This window comes from Corapipo altera, unplaced genomic scaffold (assembly GCF_003945725.1).
Source record: "Corapipo altera isolate COAL_440 unplaced genomic scaffold, ASM394572v1 113, whole genome shotgun sequence".
Classification (NCBI taxonomy): domain Eukaryota; kingdom Metazoa; phylum Chordata; class Aves; order Passeriformes; family Pipridae; genus Corapipo; species Corapipo altera.
In genome coordinates this window covers 2748445-2767107 of record NW_020884895.1, presented here as the reverse complement: position 1 = coordinate 2767107, position 18663 = coordinate 2748445, and the positions used below count along the sequence as shown (strand labels likewise).

Genomic DNA, 18663 nt, shown 5'->3' with positions numbered 1-18663 from the left:
GCTGGGGCAGATGTCAGGAGCTGATTGACCACTTCATCATTCCTCTATCTGAATTCTGCTGCACTAATGTCACGAGACATCCAGAGCCTCCTGGATACATGAAGCCCAACAAAACAAGCAGCCTTTTGCAATCATCCCTCTGGCACAGCTTTAATTCTTAAGCAATTTGACAGCATTGCTCCAACACTACATTGCTGCTTTGAAGCTCCTTTTTGTGTGTGTCAGTGTTCCTTGTCTGAAGGAGCTTGCTGTAAAGCCAGCAAACAAAGTACCATGGCAAAGGAAAGGGCACTGCTCCTCAAAATACTGCATTTTATGCCTGCAGGGGCAATGAAGGATTAAGTTTCTTAGAGAAATGCAAGTGCAGGGTGACCCCATCACAAGGATGGTTCATCAGATCAAGGGATCTTTGCTGTTAAACATATGAGATAATTTCATTTTACAAGACACTGCTGGGCTTCACTGGGAGAGGAGGAGGAGAGGAAATTTCACAGCACCAAGCTGTGGTGTGCTTTGGCTTGCACTGCCCCCTTCGGTTGTGTAGCCCTGGAGCTCACAAGCTAATAAAGATCCCTTTCCACTTCAATGGCTTTGCACATAAAGAAGCGTTCAGCATGGTGTGCGTGAACTCTACAGGAAGGGGAGCTGGAACGTAGCCATGCTGAGAACAGAGTGCTGCCTACTAGGAGAGCCCCATCAATAATTGAGATGTCAGAGGCACAGGGAGGTGCGTGAATAAGAGCTGTCAAAAGGAGTAATTGGGATCTCTTTGGATACAGTGATGGATAGGCTCGCTTGTTACCAGACACAACTTCAATACACCCGAACAGAAGAGGAGCAGGGCACTGAAATTCAAAGGGGCTGGGGCAGGCTCTTTGATGGGTAGGATGCTGTTGACTCCGTGGGTGAGAGTATCTCACTTAAGGTACCAAGCAGGTGTGAGCATGCTGTCCTGTGACTGGTCAGTGGAGCAAGAGAATGTACCCACAGCACACCCTCGGTGAAGTTTAGTGGCACATACTACAGGCTTGAGGTGAAGGTAATGCCACATCCTTGAGGAAAGCCACCTCAAGGAAAGTCACCTCTCACCCAAGCACGTGGGCTGTGTGCACATAATGCTTGTTTGTGCGGTGGCTCCACTCTTTGGATTACTTAACATATTCCTGTTCTCTATTCCTATGTCCTTAAATCAAGCAGAGGATACAGCTGGCTGACAGTGGGATGCTATTTGTTTATCAATCAGACACTGACATGCTTCGTCTGCACCCAAGGGTTCCCACACCCCCTCAGCAGAGGTGAACAGTCCACAGACATGGACAGACACAAGACATCAGCAAAAGCAGAAGGGCTTAGGGAGCTGCCCCTCAGCGCACTCACCCCTGTGGGGACACCATGCCCTGCTCAGGAAGACAGACCTTGGTGGGGGTACTGGGGAAGCTGCTCACATCTTGGGACTTCCTCCACCAAGGCTAGAAAGAGGATTTTCAGAAAGGGGAAGCAGTGCTTCACACTGTCACAGACCTCCAGGTTGCCTGTGCTTCAGTGCAGCCAGCAGCCATCCTCATTTTAACGAATGTTTTAGGCCTGCAGTACTTAGGGGCTCAGTCATGCGATAAAGCCTGGTAGTTCCAACAAGGAGAGAGCATGAGGAGCACTCTCCTGGCTGCTGAAACGCTGCCAGTACCTATCCTGACCTGACTGGGCAAATTCTGCATGCCCCTTGAGTAAATGGTTTGGCTTGGATCCCCCCGTTCCCAGCCTTGGCTCTGAGCAGCAAACCTTCGTCAGGAGATGAAAAGTTTTCTCTACACATGCACTGTATCAGGGAGGTATTATCAGTTCAGCCAAATAACCAGGTCAAAGACTTCAGCTGTCCCAATTGTAGGGCAATGTAAGGGCACGCTCTGGCCAGCCTTGGTTAGAACTGTTCAAGGTAATTCCACTGATGTGACGGGGTATTCAAGCAGAAGAAGTTCACCCAGGGCAAGGAGGTAAGGCAGAACATGAGCCTCCAAGACAAAACCCAGGGCACTTGATCTAAAGATTACACTAAAAACAGTCTCCTGAAAGGCCAGGGTACTTTTTTACCTTGGCACTCATTCAACTTTAACCCTATTTGCATGGAAGTCCAAAAAGACTGGTAGCTGCTCCCTCTTGGAATAAAGGCTCCCCTCTCCAGCAAGCTCTAGAAAGCTTTTTAAGAATAAACTTACTCATCGAGCAGGTTTTCATGCCCCGCCCAAACTTCGGGTTTGACCCAAAAAAAAAAAAATAGTCCTGAAGTCCTGACACTCACTTTTAAAACCACAAAAAACGAGCCATGCTCCAGTAACGTAATCACAGAGTTTTCTGGCACCTTGTCCCTTAAAAATACATCCATCTGCCTCCACGCAGGCCATCAAACTCAATCTTGTTCACAATGGATTTCCCAATTCCTGCGTGCTGGAAGGACTGCAGCAGTGCTGGCTGTGCTGGCTGGACGAGCCCTTACAGAAGCGCAGGCTGCAAACCTCACAGCTGTGTTTTCACTTAAAGAAGCTGCTCTTGAGACCAAAGCACTTCTTCCATGAGCTTTTCTATTTGTGCTGCAGCTCAAAATTGCTGGAGAAAGACCCTGGGTAGCGGCTGAAGAACATGTGGTAAGAATAGGATGGGGGTAATAAAGGACAGACCAAAAGTCCTACAGTGGAAAAAGAGGAAAGACAAGGAAGCTCACTACCAGCTTAACTAGTCACCTCTCACACTGGGTTGGAGCAGTCCTTTCCTTTTGGCTTTGCAGACAGCAAATGTTTGGCCAATCTCAGCACCTTGTTATGGGACTGCTGTTGCTATTGGTTGGAAGTCATGAACTGGTCCTAAACCGATACAATCACACCTATTGCCTCCTCAGAGAGACTCCTTCTCCCCACCCCTAAATGCACAATTTCCAGGTGAAGGTTTAAATTCTCTGGGAGGCTCCCGAAGCCATCTCTGCTGCCCTGTGTCCTCAGTACATTAGCCAGCAAACTACTTTTCTTAACAGGTTACAAGATCCACACATGCGGCTAAGGATAATGTCGAGCCAAACCCCAACACAACCAGCTGAAGCTCATTTGGGGTATTACTCTGGTCTTAATGCCTCTGCTTACTTCTATAGGTGATACACTCCCAGAATCACAGAATATTCTCAGTTGGAAGGGACCCACAAGGATCATCAAGTCCAACTCTTCAGTGAATGGCCCCTACAGGGATCAAACCCACAACCATGCTCTAAGCAACTGAGCTAATCTCAGGTGACTATTTTAAAATCCTTATAATTTACTTTGCTGCTGCCTGTATCATACAATTGCATAAGACATATGCAAGGCCAGCGAATCCCTGACATGGAAGATGTAAGATATCAGATAGCTCTTGTCCCTTAAATTAACCTGGAAACCCAGAGGTTCCCAGTCTGGGACCCAAAGCCACAATAAACTAAATTATCCCACAGGCTGCAGCAGGTCTTGCTCTCCAAATATCAACCCTGGGATGCAGTGAGGACCCTTGGGTCTTCCCATCACAGGAGTGAAGTCATCAACACATATTCTCTAGCACAAAAGAGGGCTGCCCTGTTGATGTCTAGTGGCCCCAAAACCTCTACTAGAGGTGATCAGGCAGTACAGCAGACCCAGAAAGGAGCGTGGCTGGATCCTTTGCAAAGATCAGGGCAAGTGCTGACATCAAAATGGCAAGCTGGCTTTTATTTCACAGCTGCAAGTCAAAGCTGGAGAGCCTTTTGGGAAAGACAGGGCACGAGACAACTTTCACCACTTGGCAAAAATATAAACTGCAAATCAGTTTATTTTTAAGCATTCACACTTGCCCGCATGGGAGGTTTCGGATGCAATCCACAAAGAAATGGATCCAGATTTATTTAGAAAGAAGAGCTGAATACTTCCGTTCATTTTATAAACTGGATGAGCTCATTCTCTAGATGCACGATTAGGAAACCACAGAACTAAAATGCGGATTATACAATTGCAAAGAGTTTAAATTTGTGGATTAAAAATACCTTCTTCAGAAGCTAACAAATTGTGACACTGCACCACATGCCCTAGACCACTAGAGAACTGTCAACGAAATTAGAAGTATTTTCTACACATACATCAATTTGAAAATGGAAGCAAAACATCCCTAGGAAATGCCACATAAAAAAACCTGTGACACTAACAAGATACATGCCAACTTTCACTGCTTGGCCGTTTAGTTTTCTGTTACTCAGAGCCTGTCTCCCAGGCTCTCCTTAAACTATTCCTGACTCTTGCACCCCTCCCAGCCCGGTCCATGCTCTGACAAAAGACAATTTCACTGATTTCACTTGTGCAATAAAAAAGCCCTCACAAGCTGGGCTTTGCCAGCCTCAATAGAGATGAGAGATTCTGGGCTGCAAGAACATTCTTGCATTTTGAAGACTGATGATCACTACAGTCTTAGCAGGACAGTTAACACAGTTATGTCCTGCCCAGTCCCAATGGTCTCTTCTTCACAGGAGAGAGATGGAAATTCACTTATGAAAGCAGGAATTTGGGAGAGGAGGATGATCAAGACTCTAGGAAGATGCTAGATTGTAATCAGGAATTTGAAACAACCCCAGAGACTCCTGGGAAGGCAGGACTGACCATACTCAAAGCAATTAGAGTTGATGGCAGGTGAAGTTTCTCTGTCCATGAATAAGTTGATGGCTGGAGGGCAGCACTTGGACATCATGTACCTTATCAGAGGGTTAAAATTCCCCAGGAGAGATCAGAGGCAAACAGCCAGAGGCCAGGGAGCAGCACAGAGACCTGTAACTGGTGTGAACAGGAACAGGCAAGACCAGGGTCTGCTGCATGAGAAGAGAGATGGGAAATGGAGCTGCTGACACTACACTTCCAAAGCATCTGTAGTTGATGCAGAGCCCGGAGAAGGGGGGAATGACACCAGCAGCACCCACTGACACCCAGGACTGAGAGAGGCCCTGGGCCTCATAACCGCTGGCTCGTCCACCAGGGGCTGGCAGAGCAGCAAACACCACCACTGCTCTGAAAATCCTGGAGCAAACAGACAAACCAAATGAGTTAAAGTAACCTGAAAAAAAGGAAATATTTCTCACTATTAGCAAGGAGAGGAACTTTTGGGGTACAGCTGATGTAAAATTTCCCCTAAGCTGACTAGTGCCAGCAGCCAAAGAAATGGGCTTTTCTGTGCGGCCACAGCACCTGTAGCCCAATTGGTCAGTCACAGGCAGGACCTGAGGGGTCTGTGGGACCTACACCAGCTTTGTCACAGGTTGGGCAGTGTGGAAATCTATGTATATGCCATCTTGAGCTGATGGAGAAAGGCAAAGCCTGATCAGAAAGAGATCCCAATGGCGTTTCTGTCCCAAAATGGTTAAGTAAGAGCCTGAAGACTTAGGAAAAGCAATTGCTGTGCTCCACTTTTGTGCTAGATGAAAAGTGACACAACCAAGTAGAAACCCTCGCTAAAGTCACTGCTTGGTATGTCATTATTAGAGGGTAGTAGAGGTAACAGGTCATTATCCCCAAGTGCTGTTATTTCACACACCTGACAGCATGCCTGAAAACTGGTCTTAACTTACCGACCCCAGGTTTAAGCAGCCTGAATTTTAACTTGGCCCTGCTATTTCGTGAGAGCCCACAGTCAGTAGGGAACAGCATCGCAGAAGTTGGCAGCTCCCAAAGGGAGGGCAGATCCAGCACCTGATGGATGCCAGTGACAGAGCACACGGTAGTGGTTACCTGAAGGAGGACATGACACTGTGCTGTCTTCAAATGCCTCAAGTCACAAGGAAATGCAAGGTAAGAGCCGTGGGTGCAGATGTCTCTGTGTATGTGGCAGGAGGAAAAATGGTTTGGTGTCTTTTACTGCACCTGACTACAGCACAACTTTCCCCCACCCCATGAGCTCTGGAGGATGCTGTTACACATTTTACAAATCAGCCTATCTTGTGTCTTCCCTATGACTATTGTGTGCCTTCCCGTAACATGCCCAGTCTTTGTCACTGCTATTGGGAGGATACAGGGAGCCAACGGCAGATCAGACACAGCAAATCCTATTTTCTTAAGTTTGTTAATGTTAACTGCTTCCCCTGCTAAGCCACTAATGGAGCTGTGAGAATCCAGGAGCACAGATTAATTCAGCACCCAGGTACTGCCTCATGCCTGGAGGGATTTCCGTACAGTCGCACTGAAGACAGATGAAAGCTTGTAATACCCTCCATACAAGAGATAAACCCATTAAAATATGAACAGCCCCTGTGTCACAGCGATAAGAGCTCTGTCAGGTAACAAGAGAGATCACAACAGTATTTCTAGGTTGTTATATTTGCCATTAAACTGGAGCTGGAACTATGAAGATTCAGAATACCCTGATCACACCGTGCTGATCTCAGTTCGACAGACACGCCATTCTCCCCCATCCCTTGGGCTGATGCTATGAAATACCTGGCAGTCCTGAAGTCCAGGCCTACCACTGCTGACTCCAGCTTTGCTCATTCTGTGGGGATAATCTGGACTTTCTTGCAGCATGTTACAACCTGCCAGGAGTGCAGGCAGCTGCGCTGTGTCCTTGGCCAAACCTTTTCCTCCGACACCGTTAGCAGCACGGACATGGGAAGGCATCTCCTGCCATACACACTCAGCCCACTGTCTTCTGCAGAGCATGTTCTCAAACACTGCATGCCAGAAAACACCATTCTGCATCCCACCATGGCAGTGCTGACTCCCTCCTCCCCGGGCAGAGGTGGGTGCCATGATCTCCTTTCTCTTACTTCAGCAAATCTCATGGCGTGTCTAAGCACGGTTACTCAGTGCACAAGCAGGAGATCTGAAGCTTTCCAAGGACATCCCTGCCCATTCCTATGGACAGCAAGAGCTGCTGCTGTTAGCGCAACCGCCGGGCTCCCCTGGGAAGGGGCTGGCTGTGGCTCAGTTGAATTCCTCTGGCAACGACCTGTTCCTGCTCACACTTTCCTAGGGACCCCGCAGCTCCTCTGTCACAGGGAAAGAAGGAAGCAGGAGTGGATGGGGGCCAGGAGACTTGTCTCAGCGGCCCCGCTGGCAGCGGGACGGGCACCCTGCCCTCCAGCTAACCCACAGCCAGCTGTCCTACTCCAGCTCCAACATGGCTGCGCTTCAGCGGAGAAGCAATTTCTGCATGTAGGCGCTTCAGAAAGGGCTCTGGCACAGTTCACACTGAAAAGGTGAGGTGTAAACTGTAAAGCATTTTTGCAGGGCCAAATTGATGTCAGAGCCCATGACGCTGCTGTCAATCCCTGGGTTGGAGTGTGAGGGGTTGGATCAGTGATCTTCTTCCAACGTTAATGCACAGCAGGCTGTTACAACTCTCTGTTCCATATTGTTACTTAACATATGTAAGGGGCTTGACATGGTTTATGTTCAGTAGCTGTGGTTTCCAAGCAGTATTGCATTTCTTCAAAATGAAGATACATAATATTTGAAAACTATTTTTAAAACCAGTCACAAACCTGCAATCTTTTACGTCATCACTCCTTCTTCCTATCAAACCCAAAACATAACAGTCACAGAGGATCAGTGAGATGCGTGAGAATTTGGCTGCAAGGATCTTGTGTGTGCACATGCATACACACACACAGAGGGAAATTCAAAGCTGTAATTCAGGTACAATCCATGTTTAAGGTTTCGAAGACATCCAGGATATAGTCCACTGTTAAGAGTTGTGGGTACCAGCACACTGTATGCAGAGCAAGACAATCTAAGAGCTGAACCAAAGCATGAGGTGGTTTATTTAACAATCTGCCTCAGCAAGTGTAAGGTTTCCAGCCCCTGGGACTTCAGCATACTAGCAACCTGATCATGTATCACCCTAAAATCTCATCACAGCCTTCACTCGCCAGGACTATTCCCATCCACTCCTAAAGCAAGTCACAACACAACTGAATCTCAAAATCCCATTTTTATATACCCCTCCACATGGCAGCATCAGCTGGGGCAGGGAAATCTTGGAAAAATCTTTAGAAATTATCCTTAAAAGACATTCTGCGAGCCCCACTCCCTAGAAATGCCTGACTCCCGTGGAGCACAGCACGGAGAACTCTCTGGTTTTTGCAGTAGTCTTGCATAAATCAGGCTTTCCAGTTCCCCAGCTTGATGAACCTGGGGCTTTGTTGGGTTAATTTTGTCCAGTCAGCCCTGGAACAGGAGCTGTCCATACCAAAGCGGTAAGTTTTAAAGGCAGAAACCAACATCATATTTTACAGAGACAGTCAAGTTCTTAAAATTAGTTATTTATTCCAACAATATTAAAAGGAGACACACTGCTTTCCCCGTCATTTTTCCATTCGTAGTATTTTGTTGGGTTTTTTTAAACTCATGAGCCTAATCCTTAATTTCTCCATGGAAAAGCTGGAAGAAAAAGATCACAGAGAAGAAGGATCAGCCTGCTAGAGCATCCACTGCGCTTGCTATCCCTTTGGAGAGGTTGCTGAGTTTGTGGTTGAGATTATATTTTTAAAATACATTCTGAAAGTAAATAAATAAATAAAAATATCTCCAGGCATCAGTATTAGCTTGTGAAGGAGATCCAGACAATGCACAGGAGGCTAGAAAGGAGCCAGTAAATTCTAAGAGCGTAGAACAGGAGAGGGGATTAAGCCTGGTGATTAAATTAGGCGATGCATGAATACATTCCAATGCACAACATCACTCAAGCACTGGACAAAACATATGGCAACAATGGAAAGCACTGCCCACGAGGTCACCTTTAATATGATTAGCCATGGACGCCTGAAAGGAGATCTCCCAAGTACCAGCGTGCTAACCCTCCTTTGAGCACCCTGTGAAAGCCTTTGAGGCTCCCTGAACCCGGCAAAAAAGGCTGCTGAGTGTTAAGGGATGTGCCCAAGTCCATTGAAAGAAGGACAAAAAAAAAAAAGAGCCTTGAGGCCGGGCAGGCACACTGAGAGTAGTTTTTGTTCCCCTGCTCGCAGGGCACCGGCAGGAGCCGTCCCCAGGGTGTCCTGCCTGACAGCTGGGTCACCACACGGGCTCTCCTGTTCCGCTTGGACTTTTCAACTCCGCTGGCCCACATTCACCGGCACAGCTCGCCCCTTTGAAGGGGGAGAAAGCGCCTCATCCATCACTGACACGAAGGCAGTTAATTCACTTCTTTACAACTGGAAAGGCTTTTGCTGCGAGCAGGAGGGAGTGCAGGAAGAGTAATGAAATCCAAAAGGGAGCCAAATGATGCTTTCCTCTGCTAGACGCCAGTGCTGGCAGCGCTTGCTGCTGGCACAGCCCATGGTGGGTGAAAGGAGACTCTTTTGTGGTATGCCATTAGCTACTTCCAAGGCCCCAGTTCATGTTTACCACAGCCACTGTGTTACTTCACTTGGTATTTTTTTCCAGTCCTGTTGATCGTACTGCAGAACTGACCAAGTCCGTTTGGAAGCCTCTCTCACAGAAAGCAGAAACAAATTGCTTTTTTGAAAAGATTTTTTTTTCTTCTCTTCTCTAAACCAAACCTCACACTGCTTTCCATAAACCCAACCTAAGGCTGAAATCCCCACTTAAAACTGAAAAGCAAAGATCCTTGCTAGGCTTTACCCACACTGGTTGTCACCCAGCCACACCACTCGTCCCTGGAGATGCCACCAGCCATGGGAGCATCGAGCTGTGCTGCCTGGACTGCACGAGAGGGCATCTCACACCACAGCATTGCTCTGCAGCCCCATCCAGTAAAACTCTATCACAATGCAGCCAGCAGGTTGTCCTGTGGACTGTAACAGGAAGGAACACTCAGTGACATCAAAGATAATCTCGTGTGAGTCACCTTGCATGACGACCTTGCTGTAATCAGGTGAGCCCTTCAGACTGCTGAACTCTACCCCAGAGGACTTTGACACACTCAGCCGAGTTCCTAGCACGGTTTCTGCAGGCTTTTAGTATTTCAGATTCCAGGCAATGACTAACTGGGAACACATGAGGGACAGGCCCAAAGGCAACTTCTTTCACACACTTTGTATCTGCATGGCTGGGGAGTGAAAGTCATGGAGATAACTCCAAGAGGAACTCACTCTGGCTACACAGGTCTCAGCAGCTACGAAGCAACAACAAACTCGACACAGAACTGCCACCAGCTGAGTTCTTGATACTGCCAGGAAAAGGAAAGGATCATCTCCTAAAGCCCTTTCTAGTTTTACATTTCCAGGATGCCATAATTGCAGCTCAAGTCTTGCAACAGCACACCCCAGGTACTGCACTGTCACAGCTGACATTCAATAAGCTGGGAGATTCCTACCCTCTCATACCACAGACTCACCTTGGATCCTTCTAATAGATCTCTTAGACTCTCATGGGATCTGTCAAGACTGAAGATCAAGCCGGTTTCTAATGAGACAAAATAGACCAGGCAGCTGCTGGTCTAGAACACTAGTTCTAAAAGCACTGGAGGCAGCAGCTCCACAAAGGAGGGTATTATTTTTCTTTACTTCAGATGAACAAAAAACCCTTCCCCAAACATAACTCTTTCACAACAAAAATTAATGAGAGTTGGAAGAAAAGCCTGTGGTGGCACCCATTTCTTGGCTGCTTAAGCTGTTTGCTGCAGCAAATCTTCCTCCTCTGAATTATGTTTTGTATCCATCGCTGCGCTACCACTTTTACAACGGCTACTTGTAGCAAAACCACTGATCCTGGGTCCCAAGCGAGGGTCCTAAGCAAGCTACAGCAACCTGTCAAACAGCAAGAGGAGGGATGATCCAGGTCTGGCAGCATACCAAGCCAAGGAAGTCAGGTGTACTTTCCTGAAGGGATGACACCCAGGTGATGTTACTTTGCCCAACTGTTTGGGGGATATGGCAAGTCCTCTCTCCCCAGCAGAGCCCAGCTGAGGATGGTAACTGTGAACTCAAAAGAAAGGTGGCCATGGAGTTCACCTCAGAGGAGCATCCATTTCTACCTACTAAGTAGGCACACAAGAGCAGCTTTAACACACCTCTGTCTGCAGCGTTTCTTCATCCCAAAAAGCATGTACAACATCCTGTTTGTCCTGGCATGTGGAGACCAACTGGCTTCTGTTCTGGGCCTGACCTGTGGAAACTCCATTTAGACACCATATTTCTATCTGGCATCTCCCAGTGTTCATTGTCTGCTCAGTCTTTATCTTAAAACTCCTGAGACTCTGAGCAATAGCATTCCTCCAGCATAGAGAACCTCCACGGGTTTAATGCTGGTTTGCACTCTTTTAAGGAAAGACACACCTGTCTGCTGTCACAGCCGGTCTTTAAACTGATTTCAAGGAAACTCTGTAAACTCTTGAGAATTTGAAAAGAGATGACCAAATTGCAAAAGGATTTCAAGGTTGGTCCCCAAGGGTAAAGGCTATTTGTCAGCAGCTCCCGCTGGCACAATGTTATGGATCCATCAATACACCTACCTCTTACTCCTACCTAAACATGAGAAACCAGTAACTCCCCAGCTCATTTAACCACCTATATGCTGCCCACTGTCTTCTTAAAGAAAAAAACAAACCTACAGAGAAAGGCAATGCAAGCACAGTATTAAAGACTATCAACCATCACTTTCAGTAATGTTTGAAAATAATAGAAAACAGAGAGCTGAAGTGAGAATTCAAAACCTCAAAGTAATTTCAACCATACATACATGAGAAGGGAAAAGTTTATACATGATGCAACAGAAAATATGACTCACTTTCTGAAATGCCAAAGCCTGTTTTAGTTCATTCTGCCTTCTATACCTGCTAAACACATCATCAACCCAGAAATCATTTAATAAATTGCATTTTTTTAAAATCCCATTTTAGCTATTTAAGCATTTTATTTCTTAGTATTGTGGGTCAGCTTCTACTCTAACATGCTAATCAGAAGTAAAGTGCTTGCTGGATCAGTGGGATTTTTTCTCAGAAAAACAAGGAGAGTCTTGAGATTAAAACAGAGACCTTGAAATTGAGGTGAAACTGCAACCATAAAGCTAATGCAAAACCTCCCATTGACTCATGAGACTGCAAATTTCTCAGCATTGCCATGAGACGCCCAATAACCTACAGCTCTGCATGCCCCAGGTTCTGCAGGATCAGATGGATCAAACCCATGGGGGCCAGTTTACTTCAATCGTCAAGGAAGGCATAAATTAAATTTTGTTGTATTTGGGCTAGGTTGTTGTTTTTTTAAAAAAAAAAACAAGCATCATTGCCTGCTTGGTTAGTTTGTATTTCTGTGACAGAAACAAGTTTTTCAAGTCCAGTTAAAGGAATTACCCACAAAACCCCTTCCCAGGGATTTTGCGTGGCTGGTTTCTCACAGATGTCTCGAGTCCCTCACACCACTCTAGTCCAACGAACTCGTGATGCTACTTTCTCGCTACCTCTCGTACAGTTTTCATGTGACCATCAATTTAATGACAGCCCATCTCAGATGGGCAGTGGACTGTGCCCAGCTTAGTTGGTCACTAATTAGCACAAATGCAAGATATCTGCTATCAGCTGAGATCCAAGTCGGGAACGTGCTTCCTTCAGAGAGCAAAGTTTAATAGCGCTGGCAGGTTTAAGGTGCAGACAACGCAACAACTTGTGAATACTCATCTTGGGGGACAGATGGGTGTTTGTGCCTTAAGATGAAAGCAGGAAGCACCAGGGAATCACAGTGTCTCCCACAAACAAACGAAGCACTGCACAAAGGAGGAGGACTTTCTCAAATCTCAACTATGGACAAATCTCAGAAACAAGTGGAACGTGGACCAACAACTTTATCTGAGATGTCATGATTCAAGCTCCCATTTTACGCAATTCCATATTTAGGGGAAATCCATACTCTGAACTATGTTAGTTTGCTTAAAAATCTTCCCTGTTACCACATGAAGATGCAGAAAAGGGCAAGATAAATGATCCAGACTACTAAAGACAGATTCAAAGCCACTTGCTTTCAAAACAAACCCAAGAGGTTGCTCAACAAAATGTACTCCAAATGAATCACCGCAAACTTTAGCAGGGCATATAATTTCAGAAGATGTGAGCTTGAACTTGGAATGTTTAAAGATAAATCCACAAGTGGACTTCAGCAGGCGTTGGCTTTCTCAGACAGGACAGGATCAGCTCCATCCTCAGCTCAGCTGTTGGTATCTTGGATAAGGCTTTTGTAATCTCATTTCAGAGGGCTGTGAAAAACACAGGTGCTTTCTGAGCTTCTTTGTATTTCAGCATCCGTATGCTATGGATCACAAAAGATAAAACATCCCAGGACTCAGAAGGAGTGATCCTGCCCAGAGACACCTGATAAAATGAACTGTGGTCATGGAAAGCAAGAATTTTTTCCCTTCTCAGTTTGGAATTGAAATGAGAAATCACAGAACTGTAATGTCTGAATCTTTCATCTCCTTCCAAACATTGTCTTTTGTCATTATACAATTAGCCTTTCTTCCATATATCATTGGGTGAAACCGAAATAGCTCTGACAAAGAGCTGCTACATCTTCACCTATGGCAGACTGATCATATTTGAAGTTACATCACTCAACACCAAGTGACTCCATCTAAAGAGGATGATGGATTAGCCATGCAGTCAACTATAATTAATACCTGAAAAAAACTCTTGTCAAGCCTCTGTTCAAATATGTGATAAACAGAATCTGGAACAAGAGACTTTCTGATGACGTCTGTTCATCACCAGGGAAGAAAAACACCATCAACTGGAGGGCAAGACTCTCACAGCAAGGAGTGTTTCTTCAGCAGAAAATGTAAAATGAGAATTTCCTCCAAACACTCGCCCCACTTGCACCTCTACACTAACACATGTTTTTCTGGAGTTTATCTATCTTTCTATCAGAGACACTGAAGAACCAGTTTGTTTCTGCTTCATTAAGAACCAGTTCTTCCATCCTGAATCTCTTTCAATACAGCCAGCAGAAGCCACTAATTCTCTCCCTACCAACCCCAAAAATACCAGTGAGTGGCTTGCTCAGCTGGATCAAGCACTGAATCCTCTGTTCACCTGAGCTATCAGCTTCATGTTTGGGACACATTCCATCACACTAAGCCACCCCCCACCACAGATGACCTCTCTTTCCCCTAGAAACACTATTTGGTGCTCTCTGAGGTCCCTGTGTGCAGGTGACCCCAGGCAGCCACAAGCAAGGGCAAGACCCATCTGTGTCCAGCTAATCCAGGAAACCAAGAGATGTGTACTTCATGTGTGAATTTGGAGTACTTGCAAACACCTTCAACCTTCCTTGCAGGTCAGCATGTGATGATTTCCAGCTCACCCCCCTTCTACAATGGTTGGAAGGTCTGATAATGTACTGCCTATTGCAACTCTGTCCCACGCAAGCAAGAGAGACTTCCATGGGATAGTAGCCCATTGTCTTGATCCTGGCACACATGGGTAAAGCCTGAGATCTGAAAAGAGAGAGGCCACTTGTGAAACACACCGATTGCTTCTGCATTGCAGAGATGTGCTGGCCACAGTTCAGCCCTCTGTGCTGATGTGCCTTGTTTCTCTGCTCTGCACTGTGAGATGTATCTGCTGGGGACAGGGATGGAAAAAACCCATGTCCTTAAATGGGCCAGCAATACACAGCAGAAACAGAAAAGCAACAGTTTTTATTCAAAAGCTGTCAGTAATAAACGTGAGAGGAAGAGAATGGTCAGCCTTGGCCTAAGGTGCTGGATTTGGTCTGGTAATCAGACCTGCCAGCTCTGCCACCGACACACCGTGTGAGCACAGGCAACTGCTTCACCTCTTCGTGCCATACCCATTGTCTGGAAGGATGGAGCCAGCCTCCCCTCTGATACTTGCTCTTAGGCTAGCAGATGAAAGAACAACTGACACTGCTGCTGTGTCAAACAGCATCTCAAAATTAAACCATAAGAGCTCCTTTTTATGGAGAATTTTCTCAGCTTGCAGGTCTGTGTAGATTTAATAAAACTCAAGGGTTAAGCTGTGTTTGTTTAGAAGAAAACCACTCGTATATCACCAGAGGACTTGAATATCTGAGCTAGTGGCTGGAATACTTAGTCCAGGAAGAATAAAGTCATAATCCACTCTTGCATTACTGATGGTAAATTAATGCCAGAGCACCACTGTGTGGGGAGCTCCTTCCTGGCTGTGCTTGCCCAGACATCTGGCTGCAGTGGCTCCCAGCACGATGCTCCACAGCCGAGCCCTGTACTCCAGCGTCCGACCCTCCCCTCCTGCCGGAGCCAGCTCGACCACTTCACCACCTGCTCCTGCTGGGACACAGCTGCTCAGCTCTAAAAGAACGATCGGGGAGCGGCGGGACATGTGCGAGGACATCAATCCTACTCACACCCCTGGGAAGACTTCATTAAAATCCCAGGGCAAAAGATTAGATTCAGAGAGCTTTCCACTCAAAATCCTAATTTAATCAAAATACTTCAAAACCTACTGGCAATGCAAACATCTCCATGCGAGCAGAGGGATGCTCAGCCAACACACATCCCCTCCATAACACGATCCTGCAACGCCTCCGTCCTGCATGGATCCTCAAACTGCCTGACCTGAGCCATCACCTGCTTATGACAACAACAGTGACACCTCACATTTCCCTGCCAAGTACCATGTTCCTCTGTGGTACTGTAGGAAAGACATGCTGAAAATCATTCCTACTTTGCTGACACACCTTTGCACGTGCAGCACTGCAAAGTTACTCCTGCAAGGAAAGGCAGCATCCACCAGTAGGAAGCTGTGGCCTCAGATGCTCGTTTTGACATATTAACTGGGACTATGCAAAAGACATCAAATCCCCAAAGGAAATTAATCTCCAAATACATCCAACATTCCCCCAGCTGCCTTATGTATCACACAGTATAAGCAACTGTCCATAATGATCGTATAGCACCTGCTGTCCCCATTCTGGGTTTCAGTGATGTCTCTTTAGCCAGACATCAAAGAGAAAGAGCAGACAATGGTGGAATTGTGATAGGAAGTGAATAGTGAAAGCTCCTTGTCAGTCTGAGTTTCCATTTATCTTACAGCACTGTACATACAGCCCACCCTGCCTCTGCTGTCACGTTCATGCACAGTTGCTGTAACGGCCTCTTTAGGGAGGTATCATGGCAGTTTTCAGGATTTTATAAACGGGCCTTTGGGATTTTCTCCTGGGCAAAAAGCAAGTGCACAAGCAGGTACACATCTCAATTTATCCTGAGGGAACCAAATCCAAGATGAATTTGGCACCAATGTCACATCCTAGGCGATGAACACCATGACTTTCTCTTTGAGACTGGCCAAGAGATGCAGCCAAGAGTCAGGGGCTGGAGCAAAGCCATTTACTCCTCCCCAGAAAGGTGCATGCACTGAGAGTGTGCAGGGGTAGCACATACAGCAGCCATGGACAGAAAACCTAAGCATCACTTCAGGGAGTACTTAATCCAGGATGACCTTTCTGCCCCAAAAGCATTTTAAGACATACATTCAGATCATGCTGTTAAGGCAAACATAGGCACACTCAGTTAACTGAGCTCTATGCAATATTATAGGCCTTTGCTGTCCCATGTAAACAGTTCTCCCAACCAAAAGGGTCTTCCATTCATTTACTAATATATTGTATTTTGCACACAATGGCTGTTTATCCAGGGTAGAAATATTTATTACTTTCACGTCGCAAGAACAAAAGACCTGAATACTTACTATACATATATGAGGCAGGAAATATGACAAAACAATTTGCCATAATTATTTCCAGCAGTTGCTCATATTGGAAAATTTTAATAGTGATAGTAATTAATCCGTTGTTCTTGGGATTTCCAATTAAACAGCATTAGCAGGAGCAACTGTCTAAAAATACGTGTTTCTGTCCTATCCCATTAGCCACAACTAAATATGAAATTTCCCAACATACAGTGTCACATCCTGCACGTACAGTGTCCTCCCTCCTCCTTGTTTTCCGTGTGAATGGCTTGAGCTGTTTGTATCAAGTAGTCAGAGTTGGTTCTGAGAGCTTCAAAAGCTGTACAGATCTGGTTACTATATCCAGTGTGCCATATATCCAGGTGGCTTGGAGCTGGCACTCTGCACACAGTCTGGTGGTTGTTTGGGATCTTTGCACTTGTTTCCCTATGTTTCCTGAGGCAGAAATGCTCTACAACTTTAGGATTTCCATCAGCCTCAAAGAAACAAAGCAATTCTCAAAGATCACTGGTCTTGTCCCCAGCAGCCATGGGACAGGATCAATGGTAAGGTCTCTGGTGTGCTACAGAGTTACAATAACACCATTTTTACTACCTCTAAGTTATTCAAAACAATAGAGACCCACAGTGAACAGCAACCCTTGCTCAGATGATAAGACAGTGGCAAGGTACACAGGCTGGGAGCAAGCAGAAGTGAGACCCTTTCACTACCAATTCAACCCTTATATTTGTGTAATATTCTCATCTTTGCCATTTTTGTCCTTTTATTCCTTCCCTTTTCACATACACCTGCAAAGCTGAATGTCTGCTTTGCAGAAAACAAGGAGAGAAGCTATTCTACCAAATGATTCAGTGTCATTAACTGGTCTAATGCAGATGCACTTTGGGTTGTTCTCGCAAAGAACTCTGGTCAATGCTGATGTTTTGAGCACCCAGGTATAAGTATGCTGGCAAAGACAGAATCACCGGCACAACAAAAGGCATTGCTCAGCTCACAGACAGTTGTCATAGAGACAGATCAGCATCCTGGGGTATTCTCATTTTAAATACGCACAGAAATCCTTTTTAACCTGTCTTCCTGTAGGCATCCATCCTCGTGATTCATTTATAAACTGCTGAGGCCAAAAAGAGAACCATTTATCAGAACGTCTCCTCTAGGCAGGCTGGAGCTAAGGAGCTTTTCTGCAAACTTCATGGTTTTTGTTGAAAGCAAGTTTCTATCTGATTCTCTGGCTACTGTTTCTAAAAGCTGTGGGTTGGGGAAGCGATCCAGCTTCCAAGTAACCTGGCCAGGAAAAAAAAGGAAAGCTGTGGGTTGTACTCACTTTGCTTTTTAAACCAGGTCAGATCCCTGCTCCAGTTTAGAGAGCGGGTGCACCAGGAGCTGTGAGAGGACAGCACACGGGTGGTATTTCACAGTCCTGGGCAGGGAGGAGGTCTAGGGGGGGAAAGACAATATTGTAGATATCTGAACATTTTTTTCTTAAAGTCACTTACAAGGCCTCTTGCCTTTACATCTAAAAGCTGCAGCTCTGAATGAGAAAGAAAAGAAATACATTAATTTCTGTCTGTGTGGACAAAGTTTCATAAGCTCCTTAGCCACTGAACGTGCAAAGTCTTTAAACCTCTAAAACTCAGCTCAGCTGCTATTTGGAACTAGGTAGCACAGGAAATCATATTCTAGGGGAAAAGTCCCAGAAGGGGCCTATGGAGACAGCTGGATCCCATGGAATGACTGATGTGTGGTTCTGGTTGCACCCATGGTCCAATGCAGCAGGATTCCCTGCAATCCCATCAGGATTACCAGACATCTGCAGAGACACGAAAGGAACTGAGAAGGGGAGCAAGGAGGGGGCTGCAGGTATGAAGGTTGCCGTGCCAGGACTAAACTGAAGCAGGAATTAGAAAATACACAGGCCCAAAGAGACACATATATACTGACACCAAACCCACAAATCCTAATCTTTCCAGACTGTATGCTATCTCCATAATGTCTCAAGGTCTT

General features: G+C 45.9%; 1 protein-coding gene across 4 annotated transcripts in view; it reads right to left on the bottom strand.

Annotated features, from left to right (window-relative positions):
- The window catches only part of DIS3L2 (DIS3 like 3'-5' exoribonuclease 2), a 182863-nt gene that overhangs the window by 40342 nt on the left and 123858 nt on the right, over window positions 1-18663 (bottom strand). The gene's annotated exons all lie outside the window — the stretch shown is intronic.